We start from the raw sequence: 16,263 nt of genomic DNA on the forward strand, positions 1-16,263 counted from the left end.
ATTCCAACGGTTTCTGAAAGGGGAGACGTTGCACTTTCCAGCAAGTATCGGGTTAATACGGTAACTTCGCAGCTGCAGAAAGTGTAATTAATCCGGGGGGCACTCGTTTAATAGACGGTATATTTCGGCAATAACTTGGTGGATATTGAAAGTTCCGGTTGTTATGGATACATGGGTAAGTACATCATCTCACAGAACATTTAAAGAACTACTTACAGTTCAAATAAGGAAGATATTTTTTTTCAGACGGGGTGCCGGCTTGCTGCGGTCTGCGGGCCGGTTCTAATAATAAATCAAGATCATCCCAAGGGCCGTAAAAAATCTTCTCGCGGGCCGGATGTGGCCCGCGGGCCTTGACTCTGACATATGTGATCTAGAGTATCTAAATTTTGCCACTTCCACCCTTATTGAATATTATCTTGTTTAATCATACAATATGTCCCGTCTCTTTTGTTTTGGTCTCTGGTAAACATAAAATCTAAGAGAAACTCACACATGAAATGATGTCCCATTTATTTCCAACCAATTTATTTCTGAAATGCCTCTTTTTTCTCATTAAGGTGATCTGTATCACATTATAAATTATATTTTGTGTTTCTCCAATTTCACCAGGTGCAAATCTTTCCTCCACAATTCAGTTCTTTTTCACCCAATCTTCTCTCCACCATAACATCCATAAGCCCTCAGGGGAGGCTGCTGTCCTTGAACTTGGACCTGGGACAAGAAACTAATTTGCTGACTGATTTGGAAGCTACCTGGCCCAGCCAGTGGCCCTGACCTTGTGCAAGCTGTGGTGAATTATAATTACAGATGTCAGAGTTGGGTAACAGTAGCATGGTTGTTTTTTCCTGGGAGATGATCTGTGCCAGCCTTTCCTGTCAGCAGTGCTCATCATGTTGCTAGTCCACACTCCTTTGTGTAAAAAGAAAATCTCCTGACATTGTTCATAAGCACTCAATTGGTATTGACCAGCACAAATAGGTTTTCTGTACCTGACATGGTATGAAATACAGAAGAACAAGTTGCAAAAGCAGTGCAATATTCCAGGGATATATGTAAAAACATTCTCATAAACCAAAAGTGGGCATGGTATATAAGAAGCCGCTGCGCCCAATCGGACACACATGTCTTCCTCAAGCTTTGGCTGTGACTCGCGTCTCAGGGACTTTGACAGTCAAAAGGCATAACATCAGGTGCATGCTGCTCTGACCTTGTGGTGGTAGGTCTCCCCTCTCTTTGCACTATTGCTGCTTGTTCACAGAAGATCTAAATCTAGGTGTGATCATAGGCAAAACGCTACTGTGCGGCTCTCCTCCTCGTCGTCGGTTTGTGAGTGTGTGCGTGCGCATACATGAGTTTGTCTGGATTAGGAGGTAAGAAGTAACGCTCATTGTTAGCACCAGTTTGTTGCAGTTCTGTTAAGTAGTGACTAAGTAACTTTTACAGGTCTCCCCATATTACCATTGCTGCTCTGTTGGTGTTCCGGATTCTGCGCATCACCAATCAACATCGGGTTGTGGGGGCGGCTACACGCCCTAAATTGAAGTGGTGTTTGGCGTGCAGCATTGGCGTGCGGCATCGGCGCGCTCAGTTCGCCTCCTGTTGCGGCGTGGCCAGAGGGTCCCACCGGATTCGGATGTTTTAATTTGTATTATTTTAATTCATTTTATTTTGTTCCAGCCCTTTCGGTTTGACATAACCATTTATTCATTTGGGCTGATATTGTTTCCTTTTTGTTGTACATTTTGGGTTGTTGTCCTTATTAATTGTTTTTTTCTATGTTGGCAGTGCTGAGGTCCAGCGGCGGTGTTGGTGTGGTGACGGTGTCTTCTTCTTTTGTGTGCCGTGATTCCTGAGTTTGGGTTGTCTCACTGCGTCTGGTGCTTTACAGGGGTTTGTTTGCTGTGTTTGGGTGGATACCGTCCTATAGTGGCCCCTCCCGCCGGTAACCTCAGCTACTGTAGTTATTTTCTCTTTTTTTTCCTTTACTGTTTTATGGAATTGGTTTTAAAAAGAATATTTTAAGAAGCATCTAATAAAAAGCTGTTTGTACATTTTAAAATGGTCTCAAATGTCTTAATCCACGCATTTTGAACTTGTGTGTCCTATCAAAAAGGGGAGTAATATTCCTTGGGTGAAATTCCCAAGGTGGCGCTGTGGAGCAATTTTATTTGGGTTCAGAAATTTACAATTTCCCGATTTCAATCTAGTCTCCCCACACAGAGAAGACGGAGAAATATCAAATCCCTATTCAATATTTGATTTGTTTTCTAGTTACTATTTGTTAAGAATGTTATGGTTAATTTTCTTTGGAGTACATCATGAGACATTCTATAATGATCATCCTCATCATCATATCCCTTATGAGCCATTTATCTTTCCTTTTTTCCTGTGTGACAGTTCACTGCTTATACATTAAATGATCCTTTATATTCTTTCCCAAGGTCTCAAAGGTTTCTCCACAGTCTTTTCCTCATCTATCAGGTCTTCTTTTTACCAAACTCTCAGCAAAGGAGTTGTGCTTGAGTGAAGCATTATAATAGCTCAAGGAAATGGCCCTTCTTGAGAAACTTTCAGTGAGCTGTCAAAGGGAGAAGATTAATGCATGGCCAGGCTCTCCAGGGGATCCAGCATCCCCCCTCACCAAGCTCCCAATTTAACACTAATTTATCCATTTCTTTTCTCCTTTCCCTCCATCTCCACTGTCATCTTCCTCACTTACCCCCCAAAAGTGTGTGCACCTTCCAAACAAAAGATGTGGTAACAAAATGACTTTAAATGTCAAACACAAATTAATCTATTTCAGTCTTAGCGTACAGAGACATTGTTTGTATATGCAGTTTTCTCAAGAGACAGCAGAGAGCTTTGAATACAGTCTAGTAAAAATGCACTCATTATCTTCCATTTTTAGTTCATATCACTCAGGTTGACACAGAACATAAGCACTCTACAACCGCAGGTGGACTTTTTTTTTTTTTTTAAAGATATTTAGAAATTTAATATGAGTTTAGGTAATTCAGAAATATTGCAGGAGTATAAGTCAAAAACAGAAGAAAATGCTTTTTTTGTGAAATGTAACTTTAAAAAGCTGTTTGCTAATGAGGGATGATAAATGGAGGCACCTTAGCATTGAAGTTAACCTAAAATGTCTAACAGAAACATGGACTATATTAATTTAGTATTTACTATCTATTTGGTTACCATAGTTAGAACAATGGAGTTTGGACTGTCTGAATTGCATTTGTGTTCAAAATTTCCCAAAACAGTGAGAAAATGTGCCAAACCCAAGAGAAATCGTAAACACATTTGTACAAGAAGTGCCTTCTGTTCTGGTGAGCTAGTTGTGATGAAAACTGAGTGGATTCTACGTTCTTTAAACGGGTCAAAGCAATTAAAAAAGAAAAAAAAAAACTATAGTAAGGTAGATGAAAACAAGACACTGAAGACGTTACACTTTTACTGGATATGTGGTCGAAAGAATGAGATTACAAGTACAAGTGGCTGAAAATATTTCCTTTAGAGATAGGATGAGAGGTTTTGACATCCTGGATGATCTCAGAGTAGGGTTGTTCCTATTCCACATCAAGGGGTGTCAGTTAAAGGAGATTAAGAAAAAAGACCAGGACACACTGGAGAATCTATGTTCCTCAGCTGGCGTGGGAGCACCATAGGATTCCCCCACTGTAGCTGTTCTAAGTGCCTGGGGAAAGGAAAATCTGGGTTTCTCTGTTTAGGCAGCTATCTTCAGGACTCGACCCCAGGTTAAGCAAAAAATTACAAATGGATCTATCCACTGAGGGATGGGCATTTGCTTTTTAAAATCCCTTTGGGTAAAGCTGTGAACAATATTCCAAAATCTAAAACAACAAAGAAATTTGTGTAAGGAATTGATGGATGCCAAAAACATTTTCAATTTACAAAAAGATTGAGAAAATGCTTCTTTGATGTGAGGACTAATTGCTGTTGAGTTTGAACAGTTATGACAATTGTTCTTATGATCAGAGAACTGCCTAGAAAAACTGTAAAATATCTAGTGAGTCTTTCATTGAGGTTTACTGGACTAGCAAGCAAGCAAGCAGGCGTTATGTTAAAGGGTACCAAAGTGATGACAGTTAAGAAGGAAATAATAAAATCCCAGACCACAAACAGGATATTTCTTGCAACTTGGCAGCAGAGACTACCTAAAACAAGCCATAGTTAGTTTGCCATTGCAATTTTTGAAATCAGTTTAGGAGCATAATTGGGTAAATCTGCTAAATTACTTTCTTTTTCTTTTTTTCTTTTTTTGCAGAAGCAGGAGTTACTTCATGTGCATATTGTTTTGTTCCTGCACACTTTTTTTCCTCCCCTCCAGGGGGTCTTTTTTGGGCTCTAGTGTCCCTTATTTGAAAGCAGGCTGACAGGAAAGGGGGAAGAAGAGGGGGGAAGACATAAGGTAAATGTTGACGGGTCCGGGAATCATACCTGCGACGGCCGCGTCGAGGGCTCAACGCCTCCAAACGTGGGTTGCGTTGTCCCCTATGCAGTTCCTGCACACTTAACATTTGTTTATTGTTCATTATTTTATATTGCACATAGGCTTAGAAAGATGCACAATAATCATCTTTGCTCGCTAACTCTTAATCTGAGATCACTCCATATTCTTCCCCCTTTAGTCTCCATGTGTCTGACATTGGATCAGTGACACACATGTATACATTTTAAGGCTGTGGACTATGGCCTATCCTTCTGCACAGCTGTTGAGAAGATGGGAGGATAATCAACCACTCAAACATTCCTCTTTCCCTATAGACTCCCTTCCCACCCTCATCTTCTCCATTTTTCTGAAAAGCAGGAGCAAGTCTTGGCGGGGTGCCCTGACTCTCTTTTTCTGCATTGGAATCAGCAGTTCTCCTCAGGGACTGCTTGTTTGAACTTTTTGAATCAGAATTTGTAACGATCCTCAGCAAAGCATAGAAGATGTGGCCTTAACAGAGCCACGCACAACAGTCTAAGGCGAAGACAGGCCAGATCAAACATACCCCTCAGGGAGTAATGATGAACCTCCAATCCCATCCACAGAGTGTGGCTCCATGTAAGACGCCTTTTGTTTCACAGATTTTTCCAAGTTTGTGACCTCGGTCTATCATTTGCATCCAAGCAGCATAAACAAACATGTTATTTGTGCGGCATTCCCCAGGCCACCCACCCCTTTCTTCCACTGACGGCACAGAAAGTGAATTAAGCTCTTGGGGCAGTCTGTGGTTTCTGTAGAACACTTTGAACAAAGAAAAACAGACTGAAACCCCCTCTTAGCAGAATTTTATGAGCCAAGATATTTAATTTTTTAACCCAGTTCCAATTTGCTGTTGTACATTTGTGTTGGCTCAGATGAAGTGGCACTGCAGTACAGATGACAGGGGTAATTACATAGCTAAAGAAAATGTACAAGGAGAAATGAAAACAGTCATGTTTTTCTGACCATAGCATTGAAATAGAAGGCAAGTGGCACCAACCCCAATATCACACCATATTCATTCTCCTGACAGAAACCAGGACCCTCGTGGTGATTTTGCACCACTATTGCTCGTCTGCTTTGCAGAAATATTTCTACGTTTTGCCAAGTAAAATTAATGAAGTGAACCAAATGGCACTTTGCACTTAGACTTGCCCTATGGTTAGAAACTGGTGAAACAACTCCAATTTAATTCTCAAACAAACTTTTTTTAAAAATAGATCAAATTAAGAAATAATACTAAAAGAATCTTTTATCATCCCTATTGTGGATTTTGGTGGAAAACAAAAAAGCTGATCATTAAGTGTTCTGTATAAATATGTTTTCTGTTCTATCTAGTAACTTTGGCAGTATGCGATTGTATAGAGCAACACACTGTGGGGCAAAAGGTTGTGTTAGTGGCTGTGGAGACACATCTGAGAGACAGGATGTAGCTGACTAGCAGTTTAAATCCAAGAGAAGCCTACAGAGGGTTGGCTCCAATTCCAGTATTTTTAATTTCACTTTGATTTATTAATGTCACATCTTGAAACATTTTCTGCTTTGGATCAAAAGCTGCCACACCTGGAGAACAAAATTTATATAGTCTATGTACGTGTCAGTGTTGTAGTACTCGAGACCGGTCTTGGTCTCGAGACCATTTTTCTTGTCTCGGACTCGACCGCATTTGGTCTCGGTCTTGTCTCGGTCTCTGGCGCTGAGGACTCAGGACTTTATTTCAAGACCAGTCAAGACCGCAACTGTGAAAATATCACTAAACTTACAGCATACTGCTCAGTTTATTTATTACCATGTTTGTTTTCAATGGATACAAAACGCACCGATTAAAATCCAAGCAATAACGTGACTTACCAATTACGTGTTTCTGTATGAGATCTCATTATCTCACAGGATAATGAGATCCTACGTCATCATTATCAGGATCTCCATTTTTTTCTGTTTTTCAGCCTGCTTTGAAATATCTCCCACCTTTCACTTGCATGTGGCATTCCAATACATGCGCAGTGGTTTTCTTTGAGCAGCAGAAGATGTCTGTCTAATCGTCAGTAATATAATTGTGCTGCATAAATTATAAGAAATCTGATGGAGTCAGCTAATTCAGCAGCACTTCACTTTTAAAGACGGTGAGGACTACCTCTAACTTTTGTTACTTAGAAAAGAAGCTCAAAGAAAGGTAAGCTCCATTGACATGATGTTAGCAAAGCTAGCTGTAAAGAGACACATAAGCATTTGTGAGGAAAAAAAGTCACTCACTGCACTGAATTATTGTGCGGAGGTGTTGACTAAGGTGTCCCATATATGGGACAACACTGTGTCCAAAAGTCTCTTTACTAAGAAGATAGGACTGTCACCTCACTGAGAGCCGTTCCTTGTTCTTGTAATGCTCCGCATACATTGCAGTAGCTATCATTATTTTACTTAATTATGTACATTGATATTTATTTAATTAGCAAACAAATAAAACACAAAAGCGAAAGAGTACGCAGAGCATCCGCATTGCTCATTGATTGTTTTTGTTCAAAGTGCATTGTGCTTCCTGGCTTCATGCAGTGGGAGAGAGGGTGAGAACAGTTATGGTGAGCGCCCTCTGCGTGGTTACTTCTTGTTGCTTGTTGCTCTTTGGTCAGTGTTCATAGTTGAGCGTTGTTTACCATCAGAATCAGAGAGTTTGTTCTGCTTTTAATATTGGTTAAATTTACTTCAGTTCTAAGTATTTAATATCTAGGTGTTTTTATGGGAATGTGAATCTTTCAGATCAATTTGATTATCAATTTTGATCAAATTTCACATTTTATTGTGTCATGTAGCATGGAGCGCTGGTCTTGGTCTTGACTCGGTCTTGATACACTCTGGTCTTGGTCTTGTCTTGGTCTTGAGTTAGGTGGTCTTAACTACAACACTGGTGTGCGTAGCTGAAGCTAAATTGCTATGAGCATGCAGCTGTTATTGACAAAAATGCTTTTAGTCACTGTGTAATGTTACAACTTAATGGAGAAAAATAATAATTAAATACAGTCTTATAGAAGCTTCACAATCCATGTCTCTGTTTAGCTATATTGATTTAAAAAGAAAAAAAAAAAAAGATGCAAATCAACAAATATTCAGTTAGTCAATAAAGGAATGGAAAAAATAGTCTTCATTGAAAATGTAGGTGTCATGGAGGGCCAAAATTCTACTAGAATTGCCTATGTCATTATTATCAGGATCTCCATTTATTTCCTATATCCTTTTCACAGTCTGCTTGAAATATCTCTAAATCAAAAATGATTTAGCCACGTTAGCCTACAGTTCCAAGAGTCAAAAGTGTTCAAAGTGTTATTAGCAGTACCTCTAAGTGACCTCTCCAACACAGCGGTGTACCCTTTCAGCAATGGGGTCACATCAGGTCATGGCTTAGCCAACCATGTGACCAGGAGAGGTCACAGGGTGGGGGTTAAACGATCAAGTCCACTTCCACAGGAGGCACAGGGCAGAATTTCAAACAACATCATGGCTGTAAAAAGCAGGCAGTTATGAGGCTTCTCTAACAATGAGCAGGAGGGTTTTTTTTCTTTTATAGTTCCCAGTTCAACTTGGAACAGACTAAAAATTACAATGACTTTCTTTTCATCTAGGTGCACAACAGAAGACTAGCAGTTAAATATGGATCTGTTTAGACTTGTGGAAGAAAACAGACAGCGAAATCTAAATTTTCTTTCTTCTGACTACAAAGGCAATCATTGGCACATGTGTGGAAAAGTTCCTTTGATAATGTGTCAATAAATATATAAAAACTTTACTTTGAATTTCTTTGATCTACTTCCATTGTTTTCTATTGTAATCTTTAAATTCTTTTTGGCTGCATTTCAAACTTTTACCTGTGCAAATGTGCACACAGTTTCCTACCACCTTTCTTCATACTGTGTGTGCCAGATGGGTCAGTATCCTGAGTCATGAGGTCATCTCTTAAACTTTCAATTTTTTTTGACAATATAACACAATCTTTATTTTATTTTATGTTTTAAGGGGTGTGGGGGGATGAAATGGAAGGAGAGGCTTTTTAATATACTTTTTGTAATGATATAATGGGACAGTAGTGGCCTTTGTGGAATACAATTGAAAACATGTTTAAAAGGTAAACATTATGCATGTATTCCAGGCACAGTGCCATTTAATATCATCATCAAGTGACTGTGTTACCTTCTGTTGCTATAAAAATGTATATATCGGGTGTGCTGTGGTGGCGTAGGGGATAGTGCGACCCGCATTTGGAGGCCTTGAGTCCTCGATGCGGCCGTCGCGGGTTTGATTCCTGGACCCGGCGACATTTGCCACATGTCTTTCCCCCTCTCCTTCCCCCTTTCCTGTCAGCCTACTGTCATATAAGGGACACTAGAGCCCATAAAAAGACCCCCTGGAGGGGAGAAAAAAAATGTATATATCAAGCATGACTAAAAGGAAATTTGATTTTGCAATTGAAAATTATCTCATAATTTGGGCTCTGTATCTTGAAGAAGCTCCTTTACGGTCCGCTTTAAGCACATCATTGCAACAAAGTTCTTCTATGAAGCAGTTCTGAGTAACATAATGCCAAAAAGTATACATTAAAAGAAGGAAAAAAAAGTATTACACAACTAGCTTGGAAGTTGTGTAAGAAGATCATTATTCAAGGGACAAAATGCCTTGAGGGCATGAAAACTAGAACTATGCAACACCCTCCACACACCATCCTACTGATACCATGGTGGTAGCAGCATCAGGGTGTGCAAACATTTATGTTCAGTGGGATGTTGGAAGTTGATGGGAAGGTGGATGGATTTAGTATAGTAGAATTCTACATTTAAGCATACAGCCATATTGTAGCCACAATGGAAATGTTCACATTCAAATGTTTGCTAAAATTTTTAAAATGTCCCAATTTGAGTGAAATCCTATGGAGAAACCTTTGCAAGACTTTAAAACTGATATTCACACTCTTCATCCAAAATTACTAGACAAAAAAGTCAGGCACTTCATTTTTAAAGCTGGTACACACAATAGACATGTGACTGGAATTGTAGTAACTCAGAAAGGTATTGACTTAATAAGCTAGCAAGAAAAATACACAATACACTTTTCAGATTTTACCTTTGGAAAAAAACTAAAAAAACAACAACTTGAACACCATGTGTGAATGGTCTTTCCCTGAGCAACTAGCTCAGATACTGTGTAGTTCGTGACATAATATCCTTGTAAAGTACCTTGCAGTTTGTAGGATGACAAAATGTGAAACAGTCTGAACATGTTGGTAAACGTTGTTCATATTTAAGCACAAGCCACATTTTAAACGTTTAGTAATCTGTTGGGGAATTCTTGTGAACAAAAGAAAAATAAAAGCTCATATCTATTCACCTTTTTGGCTCTCAGCTCGCTTGGACACTTTATTTCTTCTACTTGCACACTCAACACCCGCTGGCTAATCTCTTCAACTCACTGATGACAATCACTTGTTGTGACTTCTGCCAGAGCCTCAGATCATCTCCTCTATTTCCCTCCTTCCCCATCCGTTCCTGCCGATTTCATCACTTCCCCACCATTCAACTAAAAGACACTCAGGAGTTTGCACACAAAGGGGCTGCTGTGTGGTTCATCCGTGTCAGGATTAAACTGTTAACCGGGGTGTGACAAGTTGGGAAGGTCCTTTCCTTTGAAATGCAAAGTAAATGGGAGGTAATAACTGATTTGTTTTTTGTTATTTTTATTCTACAGAGTACTGGTCTGATTATTCTTTAGATTACATTCATTGCTGTGTATCAACTCAGTGGCTTTTAAAAAAAAAAAATCAAAATAGATATGGGGAGCCTTTGGTTACAAAATTTCATGTCCACTCTTACTCTAAGTAATAGAATAATGGTTGCTGCTGAGAAATAAAATTACTGGACTGTTGCAATCCCATTAATCAAATTAAAGTAATTTAGTCACCCAGTAAAACATTAATAACAGTCACAGTAGATTGGAAAAAATAATCCCCAAGTCGGCTTAAGCTTTAGCCAATTTCCATCTTTAATTACCTGTTAACCAGGTCACTTATTACATTGTGCTTAAAGGAAGAATGTAAACTCAGCAGAAGAGAACATTTGTAAAGATCTGACTAAAAATGTCTGATCTGAGAGGGACAAAAAGGCACAAATGGTCAGGGGTTAGTGGTTTACAATGCCAGACAAATTTGTGCTTTGAAGCAAACTGCCATAATGGAGAATGGCCTATAAAACCTGAGGTGACAGATGAGGGAGGAAGTTTGAGCCACTTGGCCACCAGGACGTCCTGTGTGACTCACTTTCAAAGTGACAGTGGCCACGCTGTGTGCAGACAGCTGGTGAACCTGGCAGACTGAGCCAGAGTGTCTGCACAGTGCAGACACTCATTACATCTGAAGCAGCTACATTTCAAGGAGTTAAGCTGTAAGCCGTCAAAAGACTCCACGCCGACACAAGACCCAACTCTGAACAAAGCAATCATGAGGCGCCTGCATATAAACATGAATAATGAATGACTGCATGCTGAATAAATGCATTTCCAAATCCTCACATGTTGGCTGAAAAGGTGCTGGTTTTTATGTGTTGAAAATCAAAATTTATGTTAATTTTCATGCCTCAGTGTACAGCACTGCATGGGAAGCGGTTTGCATTTCAATGACAAATCCACACTGAGCCTCCACTCAGACATTTAAATCCAGAGTTGGAATTTCAATTGGAGAATTTTCATCTCAGGCCCCCCACCCCCCAACCCTCCATCTCCTAATTATTCTAGATAAAGTTGCTGGGGTAAAGACTTGTGAAGGAAATCAACCAGCTCTCACCAGATCCTTCTTCCAATGTGTTCTCAGTGGGACTTCAGTAGCTTCTGGGTGTGCGCTGCCTCCATCCTGAAAAGATGCCCAAATCACCTCAGCAGACGTTTATTATGTGTCTGAGAGCAACTCTCGTCTGAGCTCACCCAGGATGAAAGCTTAAACTTTTTAACCTATTTTTAAGTCCGAGTCTATTCCAATATATCTTTTCTTTATCATTATACCAGCATATGAAAAACTTTTCATTGCACTACATAACATTACTATAAAAGATATGAAATGGAGATCTAAAAAAAGAAACAAAAATAACATATTTTCACATGCACACGCATATAATTCTGTCACACTCAGTCAAAATTTTAAGGTGCCAACATATTTTCTGAACATAAAGACAATTGTAAACACAACAACTATATGTTACTCTTGAGTTAAAGTGACAGCAGATTTTGTGAACAAGGATATATCTCAACATAAACAAAATAAAATGTAATTTTAACAAATGTTACTCCCGAATCACTGTTTGGACAACAGCAGTATTCAATTCAGTGATGGTCCTTGTGTAAAATTTGTTCAAGACCCTGCTGATGGTTTTTTTTTTTTTTTTTTTTCTCCTCACCAGGGGGTCTTTTTTGTGGGCTCTAGTGTCCCTTATATGACAGTAGGCTGACAGGAAAGGGGGAGAGAGAGGGGGGAAGACATGCGGCAAATGTCGCCGAGTCCGGGAATCGAACCCGTGACGGCCGCGTCAAGGACTCAAGGCCTCCAAATGTGGGTTGCGCTATCCCCTACGCCACCACAGCACACCCCATACCCTGCTGATGTTTTTAATTGTATACAGGATCTTGTTCTCTCAGTGATGACAGATAATCTCATCACCATATTTGGTTATGCAGCATAAACTACCTTAAAAATCAAGAATTTTGAGATTTATTTTTTTTCGCTCCTTCCTCATCACAGCAGGATTTGAATTACTGAAGATCTGTTCAAACTTTATCCTTTATCTTTATCCTTCTCTCCTACCAGGTAGGGATCAGCACGCCCAGATCCCTACCTTCAAATACCACCCAGCTCACAAAGCATCCAATCTTGATGTTTTTCTAACTTTTCACTACATTCTGAGCTAAAACCAAGGAGCCAAGAATGGAGCACAGGGCACCACCCACAACCTAGGAGGGTGCTGCTTTTCTCCTGCTCTTCCAAGCCTAAGAGATGTGTTCGGCCATGCTTAGCCTTGCTTCTAGCCTTGCTTCTAGCCCCCTTCCTCTGCGTGTCCCTTGCAAAGAAACACACCAACAGGAGCCAGAGCCTGAGGCAGCATACCTCCAAGGATTATGGGGTGCTCAAAACCTTCCTCCGTGTAAAGGTTGTGATTCTTTGGTGTGGGGGGTTAACAGATTGTTATCAATGTCAAATTTATTTGAATAGCACATTTCAAACAGCAGTTGACCAAAGCACTTCACAATTTACACCAGCCATCATAATATAAAATAAAAATTAAAACAATAAAAAAAATCTAAATAGCTCAGAGATAGCAAACAGTAAACAAGGTGAGTAAAAGTATCAGAAAAACAACAACTTAAGATGTATTAAAAGCCAATGAAAACAGAGGTGTTTTTAAAGGTGATTAAATAATGCAAGAGATTATGCCTGTCTGACATCAGAGGGCATGTTGTTCCAAAGTTTAGGTGCCACAGCCAAAAAAAACAGGATGAATCCTGATTTTTGGGGTGGTCACATGATCTTAGTGCATAACATCTCCCCTTTAATAAATAATGGAAATATGGTAAGAATTTGTCTTCAGTGAAATGCTGCTTTTTAATCACAAAGTCACAATCAACATGTTGTGACAGGAAGCTAACTAAAAAACGTTTTGAAGAGTCAGGTCAGATTTTCCATAGAACAAGTTTCTTTGTTTTCTACTTCTAACAGTATGAGCCCTCTGTGCTCCTTCTGCATTTACATCAGAACATTTAGAATTAATATTGTGATTTAATCATAAGGTGCATTATTTAGTTGCAGTTTTCTAGGGCAACAGGAAGATGTGAGTGGAAAGAATGAGAAGCAGACATGAATTATGGGCACAGAGAACAAGTTGAGAACAGGAAATAAGTTACTGGAGAAATGGGTGACTGTAAGGTTTTGGCATTTGGCCTTCTCTCTGTGTTTGTGAGGATGCCTCTGGCATTCACACATAGTGATTTGTTGAAAGGAACATTAAGTTTTAATCCAGTTAGAATTCAACCACTTTTTGCAAGTTTGATGTGACGTGAAAAAGCTTTCAGCATAATCAATAATATTTTACTCTAATTTAGTAATATCTTACTTTACTTGATCTTACTTCCGAAAACTTAAAATCCTTTCTGGCATTTAGTGAAGTTAGAAATTCTGATTTCTGCAATTGCATTTTTTTTCTCTAGGTAGTATAACTAAAATGGGCATGTTAAGAACAACCCATAATATTGGGTGCAATATTTATGTTTTTCAAATTATCCCAAGGATAAAAGACAGGGACCATCATCAGATTGAAATTTAGATGTACAGTCTCTTTTTCTTATGCTTTCTGCTATAGTCAACATTTAGTTCCCAAAATGATAATGGTACATATTAAATTATATATATATATATATATATATATATATATATATATATATATATATATATATATATATATATATATATATATATATATATGCAACAGCAGGCATGCGATGATAGAATCAGCTAAGACAATACATTATACTGGGTTCACAAAAATGAAATGAGATGCAATTTTAGCAATACTTTGGAGACAACCAAGAACACATTCTTTCATAAACAGAATAAACCTTTCCAAAGGTTGAACTCTTTAAATATGGTGGTTTTCATGCTTGTCTTAGACTTTTTCCCCTTCATCTGTCCTCAACTCATAAATTGCTCCCAGGTGAATCCTGAGTTTCTCCAACAACTAAAAAAGTGCCAGAGAAAGCTAATTCACCAAAACATGCCACTGTAACATTTACTGTAAATCATAAATAAACAAAGTTTGTTAGTCAGACATGATATTATGAAGCTGTACAGCTTTCACTGAATGATAAGTGAAAATTCAATGCTGTAAATCCCCTGTTGATAACTGGAATCACAGTGGGCTCAGGGGGATTCCACTGATCACTACTGTTTCTGTTTAAAAATTCAGATAATCTCTGAACTGAGTCATACAGATAATGTTGTACTGGAATAGCAAAAATCACAAATAGTCAGTGATAAAACAATTACTATCCCAATAACTTTTTTGAATTGTTTTGTCATTTTTTAACTGTAGATGAAAGTTATAACTTTTTAAAATCTATAGACAAGACATGTGCACCACATATGTAGAGAAAACAAAGTTCACAGGAGAAAAACCAAAGACACTTAGACCAGGATCTGACACAGGAAATCTCGGTATTAATCTTGGTAGACAAGATTAAAAATGGGATTGTCTGTGAGGATAACAGAAAGAAAGACAATTTTTAATCTCCCTTTTCATGTTTGACTGGAATATCATCCATCAAGCTTATTATGATTTACCCTCTAAATTCACTTTGTCATTTACTCCAACCACAATTATTGCCTGTGAGTCTAAGAACAGAGGATGTCCACAACTGTCATCAAGTCGATGATTGTAACCAATTTGACAGTGGCCACAGGCAAAGAGCAGACAGCCCCCACTTCCTAAATAGTTAGATTTAGCAGAGAAAATGCCTCTCTGGTATAAAGGTGGATTTTATATAAAAACAAAAACTGTTTAATGAAAGGGTCAATCTGGCCTTGACGCTAGAACTGACAAATTTGTTTTAACTGTCTTAAAATTATATGCAACACTTGATACTTCCATTTGGGTCTCCATTGCTTCCAAAAAACAACCCAAGCACTTACAAAAAACCTCCCAGCCATTTTTGGCAATAAGTTGCTGCTGGAAAAGACAAGTGTTTTGTTGTTGACTTACCATCCAGAAACCACTTGCTGCATTCTTGATGGTTATGCCAGAGGCTTTACTTCTGCTTTCCAAAGGCGTACGGTTGTATAATTACGCATCTGTTTTCTGCCATTTTCCCATGCCATAGTAAATGTTGAGTTGGGGGTGTGGCCAGCATTTAAAGTGGCAAGATACCCTAAAACAGCTCGTTCTGAAGGAGCCCAAAAGAGGCAGAACTGAGCAGACTAAAATATCAATATCTAAGAAGGTTTCTGCACAAAAAATGTAATGAAAGTATTCTGTATAGCCCATAGACCTACCCTAACTTCTTCAGGGAAACATAACCTACAGACTGATATGTTTTGGCTCTGATGTATGTATCAAATCCCTAAGAACAAGAAGACAAATTTAACAGAAGTTTGATCTTTAGTACTGTAAGTGGCTAATGTTTGACTGTTGTGCTTTTTTGTCATTTATTTAGTAAAATAGGGAATGGAAAAGTTATTATTTGTATAGGATTCTCCATAGTTACAAAGTTTATGGTGCAAATGTTTAAATACACTTTAGAGTTGAGCTGCATGACTTAAGTTAAAAATATAGGATACATTCACACAGGCTCTCACAATAGTTTGCAGAACTGTTGACCCATTCCTGAAACTGGTATCACTGAAACAGATTTGTAGTTCACCTCTCTCTCGCACACACCTTTTCCGCTGTGCTAGCAATTTTTCTGGGGAATGGAGATCAGGTGTTAATGATGGTCACTTCAGATTGTTGATTTTGTTGTTTAGTCAAATTGTAACTGGTTTTTCATTATACATTTTGAGGAGGCTTTTGTGTTCATGATTTATTTTCTAGTCTAATATCTTGAGATGTTCTCTTTTAATATTTTCTTTTTACAAGTTCTTTTCTTGTGACATCATCTATTTCTTAAAATGTGCTTTGCTTATCTTCTATGGTTGATACACACTTTTTGAATGGGAATTTGCTCATTTTTGAGATGTAGTACGGTATGATGGCTGAACA

General features: G+C 38.6%; 1 long non-coding RNA gene across 2 annotated transcripts in view; it reads right to left on the reverse strand.

Annotated features, from left to right (window-relative positions):
- LOC122838453 overlaps positions 1-15,369 on the reverse strand; it is a 106,087-nt gene extending 90,718 nt beyond the window's left edge. For both annotated transcript variants that reach the window (XR_006371895.1, XR_006371896.1), the window contains exon 1: positions 15,268-15,369. This is a non-coding gene — a long non-coding RNA (uncharacterized LOC122838453). The remainder of the gene's footprint in view (positions 1-15,267) is intronic.
- Positions 15,370-16,263: the final 894 nt, after the last annotated feature.

Source organism: Gambusia affinis, linkage group LG10, assembly GCF_019740435.1.
Source record: "Gambusia affinis linkage group LG10, SWU_Gaff_1.0, whole genome shotgun sequence".
NCBI lineage: Eukaryota > Metazoa > Chordata > Actinopteri > Cyprinodontiformes > Poeciliidae > Gambusia > Gambusia affinis.